General features: G+C 47.2%; 1 protein-coding gene across 5 annotated transcripts in view; it reads right to left on the bottom strand.

Annotated features, from left to right (window-relative positions):
* Nucleotides 1–16294, bottom strand: part of VGLL4 (vestigial like family member 4) — a 161916-nt gene extending 145622 nt beyond the window's left edge. Inside the window, exons 1-2 of one of the 5 annotated variants that reach the window (XM_060307172.2) lie at nt 16183–16294; nt 14484–14660 (exon numbers count right to left, since the gene is read on the bottom strand). The gene's annotated coding sequence lies outside the window, so the exon portion shown is untranslated. Of the gene's footprint in view, nt 1–6853; nt 7211–7279; nt 7432–7716; nt 7742–8371; nt 8561–14483; nt 14661–16182 lie in introns of those variants that run through there. The other 4 variants (XM_060307171.2, XM_060307170.2, XM_030840840.3 and 1 more) reach the window with 4 other exon arrangements.
* Between the last annotated feature and the right edge of the window lie 2812 nt (nt 16295–19106).

The following is a 19106-nucleotide window of genomic DNA, read 5'->3' as shown; positions in this document are numbered from 1 at the left end:
CATAATCACTTAAAACACTGACACCTGGAACATAGTAACCCCGTAAAAGGGAGAGGAATGTGCTTCTGGAAAAAGACATCAAGTCCGTCTGTAAGGGTTCTACTGCACGGCCACCCGTTTCTGGTCTATCCATTCGTCTTTTTTTCGTGGTTGCTGTCAATTATGAATATAACTCATGGTGAAGAGAACACATATTTTGCTTTTTGGGTTTTTTTTTTTTCCAGGCAATGGTCGGTATTTTCTCTGCCAGCCCATACAGCCCATATTCCTTTCCTGAAGCTCCCTTACCCCCAATAATACATCCTTCCAAATAGCTTAAGATTGAGAATTAGGGAATAATAGGTATCAATGATAAAGCTACTACATTCTAGGGATACTGGGTGCTAATGAAAAGCTCAGCTCTAAATTTGCACACCATTATTCTGGGCTTCCACAAAGGACCATCTTTTTTTTTTTTTCTTTTTGGATCAACAAGAGGACATGAACTCCTATCTTGGGAATAGAATTATGGGGTGTATTAGTTTTGTTTTGTTTTTTCAGGCAAGGGAACAGAAGTTCAAGATATGTCATAGAAGTGTTCCAAGGGAACAGAATTTCAAGGTACGTCATAGAAGTGTTCCAAGGTGAAAACTACAGCACCAAGCTTGGCTCACTGCACAGCTCCTCCAGTAACACTGGCCCAACTACCGTGTAATTTAGGAAAGAGTGAGAGTCTTGGCCAGAGGTGGAAACCAGTGGAGGCTGGGAGAGGCCCATTCAAACCTCCTGATGTCCCTGCCACACTGTCACTTGACCAAAAACCTGAAATAGGAAGATATCACTATCCTGGGATCCTGACGGCACGTCCAACTCCCAGATGCACACTCTTCAGTATCCCTAATTCCTGCTGGCCCTGTCCCATCACTCTATCAGGACCACTTCCTGAGCTAATCTAACTTGGCCTCAGCTAAGAAACATAACTGTAGGACAAGCCTACAGTATGAAGTATCTCACTATGGCGGGGGGGGTGTGGCCTTTGGGGCCATCAAGAACTCAGAGGCTTTCACTGGGTATCTCCTATGTCTGGCAAACACTACATAGAGACTTTTCAGACAAGAAAACGTGAACCCCCTGCCCTGAGCAACTTACACCAAATGCAGATCACTCTGTGGTCGATGTGGCTAGCTGTGGGTCTCAATGAGCTTAACTGAAATGAAATTTCATACCGAATCGTCACCAGATTCTGGTGGCCACGTGCAAGCATAGCTTCAGGCACATCAGGTAGACGTGAATTAACCTCCTGGCTGTTTCTTCGCCACAGCGTGTCCAACTGAGGCCCCACTAACTCCTGGCAACACACACATACTGTCTCTGTTAACATCCATACAATTCTCAGGTCACCCCTCTGTTCTTCACGCTCAAAACCTCTCTCATTGGTGTAACCCTTTTTTCTGCTCGCACTTTACCATCTGTTAAATCAGCAGAGCCGGGACTTTAGCCTCAGAAAACCTAAGTCTGAGCCCTATTTTAATACGTTGAACTCATTCAATCCATCATCACGGAAAGCCGATGATGTTCTAGACTTTGCTCTAAATGCCTAACACCAATTGTGGGGCCCATTTAACCTCTCTGGGCCCAAGTTCGCGCACCTAAAGAAAATGGTCACAACGTTGCCTACTTCACATGGTCACAAGCTTGGCACTGTGGATTAAATGATACAACGTCACTGAAAATGCCCAATCAACACAAGTGAGAAATACATTCACATTATGCCACCTTACCGCCTTGCAGCCTATACTTTTAATAACACACTCACATACACTGGCTTACTGATCCTCACAGATAGGATTACTATATTTTTCTACAGATGAAAAACCAAGGTGCCAAGAATATAAGTGACTTCCTGAAGAAGCTAACTCTAGAATCCAAGTCTCCTGACTCACCATCCAACGCGATTTTAACTATTTTCAGCTGATTTTCATAAAGACCTTTTGGAGAAAAGCAATTTTTTAGCTTATCTAAAAAAAAAAAAAAAAACAAAATAAAGAATACCTTCCAGCTAGACTTCTAGTCCTGTGCTCTTTCCCCTATACCTGAGATATATATGAAGCAATAATCTGATAATTTCTAAAGAAAGCAAAGGAAGACAAGCCCTCCTCTCCTAGGAACGTAAAAACCAGGACATGTTTCACTTGCTTTGAAAAGAAAGCGGCACAGAGTCACATGAACAGTAACCAAGGCAGGTAAGAAGATTCTCACACCAAGTCCGTTGGTGAGACTGGGACAGACAATGCTGGCAGCAATGCCACAGGATCCCTGGGGCCCCCGGCCACACAGGAATTAACATAAGCCCTGAGGACTTCAAGCTCCAAGAGCAGGTTCAGTATTCAGGAAGGATGGTTCCTACTGAGTCATGTTCGAGACAACCTGCTATTAAACTCCAGCGGATAACTCTCAAGGCTCAATGAATGATATGTGAAAACTTTCACCGCGTTGTATGTATTTCTCACAACCTGAAATTGTATGTCACACTCTTAAACAGAAACCAGTCCTTATTCAAAATATTCCTTCAACCGCATGGACCCTTTGCCTGTCTAGCTTTCCTTATCGAGGCATGTGCCAGACATGAATTATGGACCTGTCTTGCCGTAATTTGAAACATCTTACCAGATACAAGGTCAGAAGGACTTGCCTGACTTCCCCTTATATCCAATTCCTTATTTCTACACATAATCATTTCTGAAAATTCATTTGAAGGCCAAATGTCTGAAATCTGAACAACATATCTACATGTTCTATGCTTATTTCCAGAGAATTAAAAATATATCTGTGGGGCCTTCCCTGGTGGCACAGTGGTTGAGAATCCACCTGCCAATGCAGGGGACACGGGTTCGAGCCCTGGTCTGGGAAGATCCCACATGCTGCGGAGCAACTGGGCCCGTGAGCCACAACTACTGAGCCTGCGCGTCTGGAGCCTGTTCTCCACAACAAGAGAGGCCGGGACAGTGAGAGGTCCGCGCACCGCGATGAAGAGTGGCCCCCACTCACTGCAACTAGAGAAAGCCCTCGCACAGAAACGAAGACCCAACACAGACAAAAAGTAAATTAATTAATTTAATATATATATATATATATATATATATATATATATATATATATATCTGTGTAAAACCCCTTGTTAGGCTTCTTTCAGGTGCTTGTCAACCTCAAGCCTAAGTCCCAGGATGAGAGCCAGCTCTGTTGGCAATTCCTCCCCCACCCTCCCAGCCCTGTCCTAGAAAACTAAAGAATTCACTAAGTTAGTACAGGGTGTGTACCCTTTCCGTAAGGGTTTAACGCCCTTCCCCCTCCCATGAAACCTCAATAGGGCAGGTCTATAGGCTAGGCAGCCATCCATCTCCCCGCCTCCCCCCCAGGGACACGTCAGGTATCAGGAACAAGGTAACCTCAGGTGTCTGCCATCAACTTAGCTCCGTCTCCTGCTCATCTCCACCTCCCATCACATCAACACAGAGTCAGCTGGGCTGAAAAACGGGTACCAGTCTGGATGGCAATCCTTGCACAAATGCTCAACTCAGCCACCTTAGGTTTTCTGATGCTAAAATGGCCCAAGGCTCCATGGGCCTCCTAGGCACCCCCCTCCCCGAGGCGGGGACTGTAGGGATGTGATATTTAGTCATTCTGATGACCCGGGCAACAGAAGCTGCCCAGCGGTGCTACCACACAGTAAGTAAAATCCTTGATTACCGTAACACAGCTCAGCATCAGTGTCAGCTGTGCAAACACATGGACAGTACGAAAGCAATCGTGTGCCTGTCAGGGTCACCTGTGTGGACTTAAAGCTGCAAAACCAAACTCAGGTTATAGCGTATTTCATGTCCTTTATGTGAGGCTGCCCAACGCTGGTGTAAAATTCTTACTGCTGGCTGAAGTTCATCCGTCTCCCTAAAGTGCCCCCTGGAAAGTGCCTGTATGCGGGCCCACAATGACACCACCACTCTGTCCAAAGAGGAAAAATAAAATTCAAATCTGGACTTTTTGAGCAGACTACCGATTGCCACGATTTTTCAACACGGTTGTCAAAACAAACAACGAACTATCCTTTTCTTTCTCATATTTAGGCTATTGGGAACCTGTCTCTTCATTTTCAATACCTCGGCCTTCTACAGCACCTCATAGGAAATAAAAGAAACCCTTTGGCCTTTCTAGTTCACTCTGGATACGCTTGTTCTTGCCATTTATTTTATTTGGATACTTAGAATCTCCTCTTCAGAAGTACTGAGGTGCCAGGTCCTCTTGGGGACCTGTTACACCCAAGAATGACAGACATGGACCTGCATCACAGCCTAAGTTGGCCAACTTCCCATAATACCCAGGTCGAGCTCCCCACTGTACCAAAAGCTCAACTCCCAGCCTATGAGCAGCCTAGAAAAGTCTTCTAACCCATGACACGTTGCATCACTAGGAAGCTCTTTCATTATCGGCATCATCAAATACGGTAAATTCTTATCATTTGCAGTCATTATGTTCTATAAAGCCTCTGAGACCTCTGAATTAGTGAGTACTGAACCATGTGCCCCGGAAGAAACTGCTCCAAGTACTGATTTGGGGATACAAATAAACTTCAGTGAGGAGACAAATTCACAAATACAGGAATCCACGAACAGTGAGGATTGACGAATCTGGTTATAAGACCTGAGGCCTGAGATACTGAAAGCACATTCTACAAGGGTTTCTTCTTTTGTAAAAGAGCTACTACGGTGTAGCCCAGGTAGAAAGAATTTTTCTGATTTCAGCACTTCATGCATACACTCCTTCCTTCCTTACCTTGGCAGTTTATACTATCAAGATTTGGCAGTCTGATTTCTAACTTGTCGGGTTTTTTGTTTGTTGTTTTAATGTGGACAGATCCTAAATGACTATTGATATTATCAATAGACTGATTGATATTATCCCCTTTCTCTTCTCTTAAGCTCCCACATATAGACTTGATTAACTTCAGAGAGGCTCCCTAAAAGAATCAAAAACAAGCCTCAATCAACATACCCTGCAGAAACTTCTTAACCAAAAAAAAAAAAAAAAACCTCTCTTTCACCAGGTTCCCGTAACTGCGACAGCTTGTCTAACACAAGCAATGAAGAGACTTGATATGTTAAAATTGCCACATAGTGTCATCATTTTAGTTATATTAGAATTTTCCCAATGTATTTGACTCTTACCTCCTAAACTTATGACAACTCATTCTTTTATTAAGTCATACTCAAAGTTGCAAAGCAACTTTTATTATGGCTATATGACTTATTATTTTATTAAGGCAAACTAAAAGTTGCACAACAAAACTATCCAGGAGAGATACCTGGAAGAAACACAAAGTAAAATCTTCCTTTGGATTTGTTTGGGCAACCACCAGAGGTTGATGACAAGGCTGACTCCCTAAGGAGTTAAAAGGAATTTCACACGGCAGAACTCTTGTCAAATAAACCATTTGAAAGGGAAAGTTTTCATTTCATAATTGTCGTTTTGTAAGAAGTGTTGAAACCTTAAGGTAAAGTCATAGTTCTAAATCGGGTGGGAGAAGTGGTGACAACTGTGTTTTATGAAGCTCTTTCAAGTCTTCAAAGACTTTTATAAATAACATGACACAAAATACTTTTCAAAGCACACTATTCCCTGTAATTAACTCTGTGATGTATCAGAACAGATTTTATCACCCTCTTACAGAGGAAAATAAAGCACAAATGTTAACTAGAAGTAACTTTTTCTGGTCACAAACTTAGTAGGTGACAGGGATAGGACTTGAACTCAAGTCTCCAGAAATAAGCCAGAGCTGTTTTTACTACAACATTCACAGTTTTGGAATGTAGTTCATGGTTATTTATAGCAGAATTATCGTCTTAATTGTATTGTGTTTTGGTCAACATAAAATTTAGTTTGCATTCCCTTCCAAATGGAAAGCAAAGGCAGGCTGCCCAGAAGTGTGAAAAAACCGTGGGGGGGAGGAAATTAGCCTGGGATTAAAATGTTGCCAAAGTCAAACAACAAATTGAGGGGTTTACCTCATTTCTACCAGGACGGAGATGACTTTTCAGGCAGATACATCAGGAAACACACAGAAAACAAACAAACACACACACACACAACTGTGTTGAGTACAAGACAACAAACTTCTGAGTATTCCTAAACCCATTATTTAAATGAGAGCACTGAGATTTAGAGACAGATGATAAAAAACTTGTTCCAAGATCGCGCCCCCAGTACAGCCTTGAGGCGCTGACCCCTAAGCGCTCTTTAAAGACCCACACTACTCCCCTCACGCTCATGCGCAGACTTAATCAGCTGCAAGCAGGAAACAATGAACACTGCAAGTCTGTGGACTGGGAGGCTACTGCAAAGAGTTAAAAGTTTGGTATGCTAAAATGGAACGCAAAACTGACCTCCAAATACTAATAGGAATTAACATTTGTTGCCTTTGTCTTCGAAAGTTCAGAGGAAACAAATGAGAGCCTTCATTTTCGTCAAGATAGGCTTGGGTTTGTAAAAAAAGATACTCAAACTCTACAGGAGACAGTACCTTCCAAATAGAGGGGGCAACCAGCCGCTGGTAAAAACTAGAAGAGCCGCCTCCAACCCGCCCCCCAGGCTGCTGGTTCTTATTAACCGCAGAGAAGGAAATAACGACTAGCAAACACACAGCACCAATGATCAAAGTGAAACCGATTTTTTTAAGTCAGCTGGCTTGAACAGACGAACACATGCCAACTAAAGCGCATAAAGACCAGCGGCCCCAACAGTGCTGTCATCCTAACCTAAGAGATTTAAAGGTCTAGGGAGATGAATAAACGGAGACTTGAAGCAAAACAAAAAAGGAAAAGACCTTTGCTTTGCGGCGAGGCCTGCACTCACTCACTGCAGGAAGAGTGTGCCGTTTTGTTTTGGAAAGGGGGCAGGAAGTATACAGAGAGGAAAGAGCCGATCCCAGCTGCCCATCCTCAGCCATGTCCCGCGGTCCCGCACCACAGCCGTCCTTTGCCGCTGGCCAAGGCCAAGGGGCTACAGGGCGCGGGCACCCCCCGGCCGGCCCCTCGCCGCCGACTCCCAGGACAGCTTCCACTCCAGACGCTAGACCTCTCCCTCTGAGTGTCCTGGCGCTTCCGTTCCCACCAGGAGCCTCAAGTTGCCCCGCAAGAACAAGCCGCCTCGTCCGTCCTTCCAGGAGGACGCCCGCGTCCCGCTCCGAACCAGTCCACCCCTGAGCTCCCCGCAAGCCAGCCCTCGCCCTGCCCCCTTCTCCCGCACTCACCGCCGGGCGGCTCTGGGATCGCCCGCCTCGGGCCGGCCGGGCCCCGCTGGGGGCAGGGGCGGGACCACGGGGCGCGCGGGACCGGGCGCACTCCGGGGGCGCGCCGACGCGCAGGCGCCCTCGCGCCCGCGCTCCCGCACCGACCCCAGCCGCTCCGCACACCCACACGCACACACGGGCGGCGCGCGCCGAGCCGGCTCCGCGGCGGACGCGAGCGCGGGAGCGCGAGGAATCCCTGGAATGAGGCGCCGCCCGCCCTCTCCCGGGCTCTGCCGGGCTCCGCCGGGCCACGCCCCCGGGCCCGCCCCTCCAGCCCAGCAGGTGGGGGCCGGGCCCAGGTGAGACGGCGGGGAGGCGGGGGCAGGGCCTCGCGCGCCCGGGGGAGGCTCATTTCCCCTCCCTCACCCGCTCCACGCCTGACGGCAGCTCGCACCTACCCAACGGATGCAGACGTGCTCGGGCGGCCAACGTCCGCATGGGGCCCGGGCTGCGATCGACCCCGGGGAGCGCGTGGACCCAGCGCACGCGGTGTGCACCGGCCTCTGACACACACCGGACCGAACCCCAGAGGCCCAGGCAGCGGGAACACAGCTTTGGTGCACACGCACGAACATAAACGAACCTCTCGTGCGCGCCCAGAGGCTCGCCGCTCCGGGCCAGCACGCCTCCCCCCTCCCCCGCACGCACACAGTAGGCTCTCGCATCCGGTGGACACAGCACACATGACCACGACGACCACAGTCGACCCGATCCATTACCCACTGTCCCTTAATCTCCCTGCCCCTTAACCGCCACGCAGCCGGCCAAGTGCCCGCGCGTTCGCGCCGGACCTGCGGCACCTCCGCAGCCCTCGGCTCCAGACCCGCACGCGTCCCCGCCTATCACGCAGAGCGGCTAGCTAAGCTGCCCAGGGAAGGCGCCCGGGGGTCGGCGTCCACGCCAGCTCAGCCGCCGGAGCGCCGCGCACGCCGGCGCTTCCCGTTTCCCGGGCTCCAAGCTCCACGGGCCGCCGACTTGGGGCACTGGTTCACCCGCTCGTGACCCGCACACCCCCAGCCGCTCTGCCCGACAGGCCGGCGACCACACACGCACCTGAAGGGACAGGTCGCACTAGCTTGGGGAGGTGAGCGCTCAAGTGCCACCGCGATCAGAACGGCTGCTGCAGCTCCCGGCTCTCAGACGCCGCTCAGCTGCCTCTCATTACAGCATTTTACACCCCGCACTCCACACACACCCCACGGGCGCACGGCAGCGTCTTTCCTCCCCCTCCCTCGCCCGGAGGAGGAAGTCCTAGTAAATGAAGTCAGTGTGGAAGGGAGGGAACCGAGGAGGAAGGGAGAGAGTTCGGGGTGGAAAGAGCCCCCTCCAGGCGCTCACACACCGGTGTTTGCTGTGTCTGGCACACTCCCGGAGTCCACAGCCCGGTCTGCTCCGGAACGTGCCCGGGAAGGGGCGGAGAGGAGGGGGCGAAACATTTCTAATCGGTGCAGGTTCTTACTACAGCAGCAGCGTAGACATGTGACCACGAAAAGAAAAGCCCTGTCTTTATTTTTTTGCTGTCATTCTCTGGAGATTTCGGGGTGTGGGTAGGAGGGGTGGGGGCCTGATCCTCCCCGGTCCCCGGCAGCCCTTGCCCCATTGTTTTCCCATACTGCCACAATTAAGAAAACATTTGCTTAACGTACCCAGCCGCTAACTTCATAAAATAAATAGTCAGGGACTGGACTTCCTCTAGTTTGCTTGAAATGGCTTCATGTTGCTTGCCTTCTGGCTGTTCTCAGACCTCAGTCATCATTAGGGGTTCCTGCTATAGGGCTTTCCCTGGGAGACGGCTCTGCTGAGATGGAATGATAACGAAAACAAATACCGGCTTACATTAATGCTGGGGGGAAATGCTTTGCAGTTTTCAAACTGTTTTCCCATGTATTACCTCATCCAATTATATGGGGTCACAGCCTGTTATCTCATTGGATCTTAGCCCCGGGATGGGGAGCAGGACAGGTATAGATAGTTCCACTTTACAGTGAGATTAGCTTTACCTAAACCGCGGCGAGGCATTGCCTGAACCCGAGCCACGGTCTTGCGGCCCCCTGTGAAATACACTCTCCTGCTGTCCACACAGGGCCAATGGAGATAGGATGACCCAGGTGACAAGTTGACCCAAGCATAACCACGCCTGTTCCCCTGGTTCCCAGATTAAAGTGCACAGGTTAAAGCTCGGGAAGGTTCCCAGTCTTCCCAAAGTCATTTTTACTTAGACTCCATTTTAGTTCATCAATAGTCTCAGACCAGGGGAAAAAATTCCTGAGAAAGATCCTAAAGAGGAGGTTTTCATCCTGCCACATTAGGACGCGGAATGAGGAAAGGGTGCGGACTGCTGGGGCAGATTTCGGGAAGTGTGACAACGGAGGAGGGGCTTTGGATTTGAACAAACCTGAATTTGAATCAAACCCCACCTCTGTCAGTTATGAAGTTATAACATGCCCAAAGTTATAACTTTGGGCACGTTATCAAGCCCAGTTTTCTCATCTGTAAAACAGAGACAATTCTTAATTTAAAGAGCTGTTGCAGGGACTAAAGACCAGACAGAATATCTGGTGAACATTCACATCTCTCCCCTTCTCTCTACCTCCCTTAAACCCAGTCTTGCTGGGGCACCATATACACAGACAGCCACCGTAATCATGGAGGGATAGGAAAATGATTTGTCTAGATAATGCAAATGAGTAATGGTAACAGTCACCATGCAACTGCACGTTTATAAAACGGCTCTGGGGTTTACAAAGTGTCCCCACATATCATTATCTCATTTGATCTGTATGACAGCTCTGCCGTTTGTGTACTGCAAAATGATTTCCATTTTGGGTCAAGGTGGAGGTCCTAAAGCTGCCTCTTTAATTTCCATCACTGCTTAGAGTGAGCCTTACTCTGCAGATAAATCATGGGGACAGAGGGCCTTTCCTCATGGACGTGACCAGTCTTCAACCCTTCCAAGGATTAATCTCGCTGCTTCCCTTACATCAGCATTAGTGTGACTGCTCCCTGGCCACATCTAACCAGGGTGGTTTCAGTCTGAATGTCTTGATCAAGCAGATGAGAGACACGCTCAAGCTACCGTAAGAAAAGGAAGGTATGCTGTCAAGACAGAAGTGCGCTGGAGGTGGAATGTGTCAGACACGGACCGTCCGCACAAGGGAATGTAAACAGCAGCCTAAACGAGCGACTTCCACAGAGGCCTGCAGCAATAGAGGGGAATCTTGACAATAATGAGTGAAAAAAGCAAGTCCCCAAAGATTACGCGCAGCATAATATCCTATTTGTAATGTTACAAATACCATGAAAAATAATTGTGGCAGTACATGCACCTGCAATAAAACTATGTAAAAAAGAAGTAAGGGAAGGATGATGAGAGAATTCAGAATGATGGTTACCTGGGGAGGGGAACTGCACGGGGTGGGTGGCAGGGAACCATTGGTTAGATGTAGGTCATTGTCAAAGTCTTAGTTTTCGGTTGATGGGTTCACGGGTTCACTATTAAAATTAACTGCTTAGGGCTTCCCTGGTGGCGCAGTGGTTGAGAGTCCGCCTGCCGATGCAGGGGACTATGGGTTCGTGCCCCGGTCCAGGAAGATCCCACATGCCGCAGAGCAGCTGGGCCCGTGAGCCATGGCCTCTGAGCCTGCGCGTCCGGAGGCTGTGCTCCGCGACGGGAGAGGCCACAACAGTGAGAGGCCCGCGTACCGCAAAAAAAAAAATAATAATAATAAATAAAATTAACTACTTAAGTGATAGTTGCACAGCAATGCGAATGCCACTGAACTACACACTTAAAATGGTTAAAATAGTAAATTTTATGCTATGTATATTTTACCATAATAAAAAATATATTTAAGGAGGTAAAAGAAAAAATTGGGCAAACTTCTAAATTGAAAAACAAACAAACAAAAAAACTACTTTAAGTAAGTAACTAAAATGATAATAATAAGGAAGGCTGTGCATGGACCACTGATAAGAATGTGTTTCAAAGCAAGGATTTTATAAGTGCATCAGAAGTTTATTTAAAATAAATAAAAATAATCAAGAAGGTGAGTGAGTGGAGATAGAGAAGAAACAAGATAGACCCTGAGTTGATCACGGTTGAAGCGGAGGGATGGGTATGGGGGCCGGGGGTTATACTATTCCGTCTACTCTTTTCTTTTTTCTTAAGCCCGGCAGCATGCGGGATCCTGGTTCCCCGACCGACCCACCGGGGATGGAACCCATGCCCCCTGCAGTGGAAGCCTGGACCGCCAGGGAAGTCCCTGTTCTGTCGAATCTTGCATAGATTTGAAATTTTCCATATTAATTAAAAGGGGAAGAAAGTTCACGAAAAGGCGGCTCTGGGAACCACGGTTCTGCCTCCCCCACGGGCCACAGAGTCGTTACCCAGACTCCCTCTCCGTTTCTGTGTGCCTCCTCGCAGTTTAATTCTTCCTCATTTATCTACCAAGGAGCCTCCTCTTCACTTTGGCTCCCTTATTACTGCCCCTACTCCCCCTTTTGGCTTTTGCCCCCACCAGTAACTGACTCCTTTCATACCTTCATCATTCAAACTGCTCAGAGAGAAGATCTGATTCTTGTCTTTCTACCAATCCACAAAAATGGCCACAATCTGATTTACCTTGAAGTCCTGGGTCCACGACGGCCTGTAAAGTCAAGCGCGGTCCAGTGATGAAAACTGAGAGCGGGGAGAGGCAGAATTACAGGGTGGAGCGCACAGCTGCCCCATCAAGGCAGATAATAACTCACACATGGAAAAGCCCTCAGGAGTTCAGTTCAGTGGGAATAAGGTCTTTGCCTTTTCATTTGCTCCTTTCGATTTTTTAAGGCCTCCCCAGTTAGTACTGTAAAGACAGTTTTCTTTTCCACACCACATTCCCGATAAGTAGTTCACTTTTCAGGGTGTCTTCCCATGTCATACGCCATAGGGGTCATAAGGGAAACCCCAATGGCTGCCAATCTGAAATGGTCGCAGTGCATAGGGACTCTGATTGTTCTTCTAGATGCACTAACCTGTCTATGAAGAAAGTCTTTCTCTACCCGTATCCCTTTGCTTCTAACGTGCTTTTGTGAATCTCTCCTGGTCTTCCTTTCTTGATTTCTTCACTCCAACTCGTTCCGCAGAGAGCACAGATGTAGGTTCTAGTTCACACTCAGTCTCCGGGTGATAGTGTGAGCCTTGGAAGTCAGCTTGCAGCCCTGGGGCTAAGCCTCCACTTCTGGGAGGAGCTTAGACCAGATCACTTTCGGCACACAGGTTTCATCTTGAGCACCAGCTGTGCTTAAGCTCCCTTAAGAAGGCCTCTGAAGCTATTGTTGAGTTTCAATGAAAAAAGAATGTCAAGATTGATTAGTAATGTCTGCTGTGGGTGGGGAATAGGAACTGCTGAATCAGATGGTTGCCATTTTTGATCTAGAAGAGCTCTACAAATACCTTCTAGCAATAACTTCTCTCTTTTCTCATAGAGAACAGGTGAATTTCTACTTTTCTGGGGGCCAAAGTAACTAGTGGGAAAACCCAAATGGTCTTATTTCAGTGAGAGAGTGCAGAATAAGAAATAATCTAAAATAATTATACCTAACACTTAATGAGCACTTACTACGGCCCAGGCACTAAGTGCTTTAAGATAATTAAGCCTCACAAGAGCCCTGTGAGATAGGGACTGTAAATACCCCTATGAAGCAAATAAAGAAACTGAAGCATTGAAAGGTTAAATAACCTGTCGAGGTCTTAAAGATAATAAGGGCACAACTAGAATTGAACCCTGGCAGTCTGATTCTGGAGTCCATGTGTTTAGCCTGTCAGCCACAGCAGACACCCCCTGGGAACTTGCTAGTAATGCACACTCTCAGGCCCCCTCAGGCCTACTGAATTAGAATCTGCACTTCAACAAGCCCCCCAGATGATTCATATTCGCATTATGTTTTCAGCAGGACTGGTCTACATCGTATTGTCTCCTAGAAGGATATTAGCTGCCTTTGTTAAATGTTTATAGTACTCATGCACTTTGCTAAACATTATGCCTGCATAATTGCAATTAATCCACATAAAAGTCCTAGAAGGGAAATCCTATAAGATCAATGGATTGATCAATGTCAACATCCTGGCCGTGATATAGTGCTATCGTTTTGCAAGATGTTACTGGTGGGGTAAAGGGTATATGGGATCTCTCTGTATTATTTCTGACAATCGCATATGCATCTACAACAACCTCACAATTTAAAGCATAATTTAAAAATCCTATAATCTAAGTTTTATTTTTCCTACTTTTATTGTTGAGGAAACAGAAGCTTTAGAGAGGCTAAGTAAGCAGGCCCAGGGTAATTCAACTTAACAAATGAGTATGGAGGCCCTCCTGTGTGCAAGGAGGCTGGCTGCAGCAGTGAACCCATTGCCCTCATTGAGCTATCAGTGCTGGGTGGGCAGTCATAATGCAAACCCAGAGCTGCTTGCCAAGTCCTCTAGTGCCCAGATTTCAGAGGTATGGTCACAGGATCACAACGTGGTAAGTAACAGACCTGTGAATGGTTAAAACATTTGCAAAATTTCTAGGCAGATGTATATGAAGGCCTCTAACAGTGCCAGACAGGCAATAAGCACTCAATCCCCTTTCTTCTTTTCCGTCTCAGAGCGCAGAAGTGAGCCTCATCTCCACCATGACCCAGCAGGGATTTTACCCCCCACACACCTGGATGGAATCCCATGGTGGGGCCGCTGGAGTGGTAGTAACCTGAGCCTCGAGCCCCATGCCGAATTCCACGGAGAGCCTTTGCTCCAGGGCTGTGTTCCAAGGGAACGCACCATCTGAAACCTGTCAAGGAGTCAGTGGTGAGCTTTTTTCTGAATGTCAGCTCTTTTCACAGCATGGATCTGAATGAGTCCCCTTAAGCAAGACCAGATTTATGGCCAGATCAATTGCTCAGACCTCGGATCTCTAAGTGATATTTAACACTGGTCCAAAGATTGGCTTTGTCCTCACACAAGAAATTTTCCTTCGAATACTGTAAGGATGATTGCGCCTGGCAATCTATTCTTGTTGTCTTTCTTAGACACAGACTTCGGTGGGCTGGGGCGGGAGATAAGAAGAGCCATGTTCCGTAGAAAAGAATGTTGCAGATGCTGGATTCAAGGCCGGCTAGAGTTTGGCCACCGTTGACTACCTACCTCTCAGATGGAGAATGGTTTGAGCTGGGGAACTCCACCAAAAATAAGCATGGGTTTTTCTTCTGAGGGTGGACGCGCTCAGAGGACATCATCTCAGAGAGAAATTCTTCAAACCAAGATTGCCACGTCTCTCTTGGCTCCAATTGCTTCTTTGGCATTAACTCTTACAAGCATGTGCTGTACACAGGCAAGAAGAAAGTAAACAGGGAAGGAAGGAGATCAGCATACTGGGTGCCAACCACATGCAAGGCACTGTGCTGTGCTGAGCATGCTCATTTAATGCAGCATGATCCTGTGAGAGAGCACTGATGACCCCATTCAGCGGATGAGGACATGGGGGCTCAGAGCAGGTAGAACATTTGCCTTAGTGCAACTACGTGAGCAGTGCCAAACCAGGATTCAAACCACCTGGCCTGACTCCTCATTCAATAATCTTTCAACAGTATCACTCAGTTCACCCAGAAAAGACCCCTTTGATAATCCCTAAATAAATCACTGAATCTACACTCCTAGACCGACACTTCAATTCTGAAGGGAAGTATCTCCTCCTGGTTTCCCATTCCCTGTGGGCTACCATGTGGAATTGGAATTTAGTAGGGTCTTAACATCATTTCTGACATTGTTTGTCAAAGGATGGAGAAGCCCTTGGCACATGAGAATGGCTGAGACTCCAGCATCAGACAGACCAGAGTTCAAACCATGGTTCTACCATTTTCTAGCTGCATGACACCAGGCACAAACGTGGACCCTGCTCAAACTTTCATTTTCTCACCTATACAACAGGGATGATTCCCACTTAGAAAGGTGCTTATAAGACAAATACTGACAGACAGATACAGAGAGAGAAAGACAAATATTGTATGATCTCCCTTATATGTGGAATCTTAAAAAAAAGAAAAGGAAAGAAAGAAACCAAAGTCATAAAAAAGAGATCAGATGTGTGGTTACCAGAGGTGGCGGGGGGAGGGGGAATGGGGTGAAGGTGGTCAAAAGGTAGACTTCCAGTTATAAGGTACATGAGTACTAGAGCTGTAACCCACACAGCATGCGCCATATAATTAACACTGCTGTATGGTGTATGTGGAAGCTGTCAGGAGAGGAAATCCTAAGACTTCTCATCCTGAGTCAGAAAAACACATTTTTTTTCCTTTTTAAAAATCTATTTGAGATGATGGATGTCAACTAAACTTGTGGTAATTGTTTCGATATAGGTAAGTCGAGTCATTCTGCTGTACACCTGAAACTTATTCAGTGCTGTATGTCAATTACATCTCAGTAAAACTGGGAAAAAAAGAAAAAAGGAAAAGAAAAAGGCCTAAGTAAAAAAAAAAAAAGGCAGCGTTTTTAAAATTATTAAGTACTTTATAAAGTATTAAAATTCTTTCATGGCTTTTTTTTCTTCCACTTCATCATTCGTCTGATTGACCCTACAGTTGATTACTTAGGACAGCTTTAAAATCCAGGTCAACCTTGCTTAGACTGATGAATTTGTATTAGCTTGTATTTTTTTAAAAAAGTGTTTGTATACATTGGAACAGTCACATAATCAATAAAAGTGGGTCCCATTTCAAAGTCCAATGTGACCCCACTGCATGCCGCCCTGGAATACCCAGTAAGCAGACTGTGTTAGTATTTAAGACACCACAAATGTACAAAACTTTTTGAAGAATTTGAGACATATTGATAAATAACTAGTTACCTTGGACAAACCACGTCTTCTTTATACTACAGTTACAGCTTCATATCCTTCTGAATCACACAGACAAGGAGGCATGATAACCTTTCCAGTGCTTACTGGAAGCACGGAAAGTGGGTTTGGGTCCAAAATAGATAAGGTTTCTGTACAGAGAGAAAAAAGAAGGGCAAAGGTATGTTTTTTTTTTTTTTCTTTCCATAGGGGGAGAGAGCTTCCCAAAGAATAGGAAGCTGATGGCCTGGGGTGGTAGGTGATGTCATTTCTGTACCCGGGAGGCTGCTTCAGAAGGGCTGCCCAGCCTGCCTTCATCTGCCTCTCCCCAGCTCACTCCACCTCTCCAGCAACTCTGTGTGGATCCTGGGGTTGTGCTGCGAGGGTCCTTGATCTGATTAGGGCAATTCTTCCTCTCTCCCTTCCACCCCCCGCCCCCGCCACGCTTTTTCCCCCCTTCCCTCCCTTTCTTCCTTCTATCTAGAGCTCCTTCTGTCTTACTGTTCTAGATATTGAAGATTCAACTGCCAATAACTCAGACAAGGTCCTGCTCCCGCGGAGCTAATGCTCTAATGGAGGGGCGCTGGGGAGGAGGTGGGAGAGACATGATTAGCCAGGAAACATGGTTTAAGTCATGTAAGTGAACTTAAAAGAGATCATTTAAAATAGTGATAAGATCAATGAAGAAAATAAAACAGGGAATGAAATAGAGAATGACCCGTTGAGGCAGCAGAGTGGCATCAATCTGACAGTGTGATCAGGGAGGATTCCTATGAGGAGGTAACGTTTGAGCTGAGACCTGAATGATGACAAGGAACCAGTCATACCACGATCTGGGGGAAAGACTTCCAAGCAGAAGGGACAGCAAGTGCAAAGGCTCTGGGGCAGGAGCAAGTCTGCTGTGCTTGAAGAACTGAGTGAAGGCCAGGGTGGCTGGACCATAATAAACGGGGGAGAAGAGAGGATAGAGATAAAGCTGGGGCAGTGGACTGGCTATGGGAGGGAGTTCAGACTTTATTCTACAGGCAAAGGGAAGCTATTTGAGGGGGGGACACGATTTGGATTCTTTTCTTTTTTTTTTTTTGCGGTACGCGGGCCTCTCACTGTTGTGTCCTTTCCCGCTGCGGAGCACAGGCCCCGGACGCGCAGGCTCAGCGGCCATGGCTCACGGGCCCAGCCGCTCCGCGGCATGTGGGATCCTCCCGGACCGGGGCACGAATCCGTGTCCCCTGCATCGGCAGGCGGACTCCCAACCACTGTGCCACCAAGGAAGCCCTGGATTCTTAAAAGTCTCTCTGATGGCTGCGTAGAGAATAGACTATCGGGGAGGGGGGGGGTGGTCTTACTCCTTCCGGGCTGCTATAACACAAATACCATAGAGTGGGTGGCTTAAATGACAAACGTTTATTTCTCACAGTTCTGAAGCCTGGCAAGTCCAAGGTCAAGGCACTGGCATATTTGGTGTCTGGCGAGGCCTGGCTTCTTTGTTCTTAGATGGGCATCTTTTTGCTGTACCCTCACGTGGCAGAAGGGGCAGGGGAGCTATCTGGAGTCTCGTATAAGAGCACTAATCCCATTAATGAAGGTTCTGCTCTCATGACCTGATCACCTCCTAAAGGCCCCACCTCCAAATGCCATCACACTGGGGAGTAGGTCTCCACATATGAACTGGGGGAGAGGGCGTAAGCATTCAGTCTATAGCCGGCAGGGATAGAGGAAGGAGATAAGTTAGGAGACTTCTGCAATCTTTCTGATGAGAGAGGATGGAGGTTCCAAATAAAATAAGAGACTAACGAAGACAAGTGGACAGATCTGAGGTATAGTTTGGAGATAGATGTACTAGGTAATGTAACATCAGCTACTGAACCAAATGACCCCAAAAACTTAGTGGTTTTTGACATAAAGTCCAAACAGTGAGCAGTTCTAGAAGAGCAAGTGGCTCTCCTCCAAGTGGTGACTCAGGGACCCAGGATCCTCATCTTGTGACTCTGCCAACCCCTGGGGCCCCAGAATCCTTTGAGGATCCTCTTCATCCAGCGGACAGATGCAGAAGGACACGTGGGCCTGCTGTGGCACAGATCATTCCACTTACATCTCTTGATGAGAGCTAGTCACGTGACCTCGCCCAAATGACAGGAGCTAGGAAATGTAGTCCCTGTTTAGGCAACTACTTCCCATCAATGGTCCTACGCTGTGGAAAGGGGACACAGATTTGCATCCAGCTGGCCATTTCTGTCATGGCAGAGTTGGCAGACTTTTTGGTGGATTGCACGTAGGGGTTGGAGGAAAGCAAGGTACCCAAGATGACTCCTTGGCTTTTGGCATGAGCAAGGTGAAAGGTGGGCTTTAAGTGAAATGGGAACTTCGGGAAGGAGGAGATTTATACTGGGAGCAGGAGGAATTAAGACTTCCACTTTGGACGTATGTAATGTGAGCTGCCTCTGAGATATCCAAAAGGGACTGTTGGAAAGGCAGTTGGGTATATGAGCCAGGACTGCAAAGGAGGTGTCAAGAGTGAAGATTTAAATATTGCATTTTCCCTTTTCCCGGTGGCTTCTGATCCCGGTACAGGTCCCCCATTGCCCTTGATCCTCAATGCACTAACTACATCAGCATAAATTCACTCCTCCTTAGAGATAATGTTTATCATTCCACTACGCATGAAATGATAGCTTTTACTATTACATGCATTCACTCATCCAACACTTTATTGAGTGTCTATTATGTGCTGACCACTAGTGATTAGCAAGGAAGAAGACGTAGTCTCTGCCTCATGAAGATTTATTCTAGTAGGAGAAGATAGATAATAAAGAAATAAAGGAGTAAGTATAGGGCGTCAGGTACACTGAAGAGAAACAGGGCAGGGTGAGTAAGAAAATACTAGAAGCAGGAGGACTTCTGTAGTAAGAAATACATGAGCAGAAACTGGAAGGAAG

Source organism: Globicephala melas, chromosome 11 (genome assembly GCF_963455315.2).
Source record: "Globicephala melas chromosome 11, mGloMel1.2, whole genome shotgun sequence".
Classification (NCBI taxonomy): Eukaryota; Metazoa; Chordata; class Mammalia; order Artiodactyla; family Delphinidae; genus Globicephala; species Globicephala melas.
The sequence above is the reverse complement of the archived record's forward strand: the minus strand, read 5'-3'. Positions and strand labels throughout refer to the sequence as shown.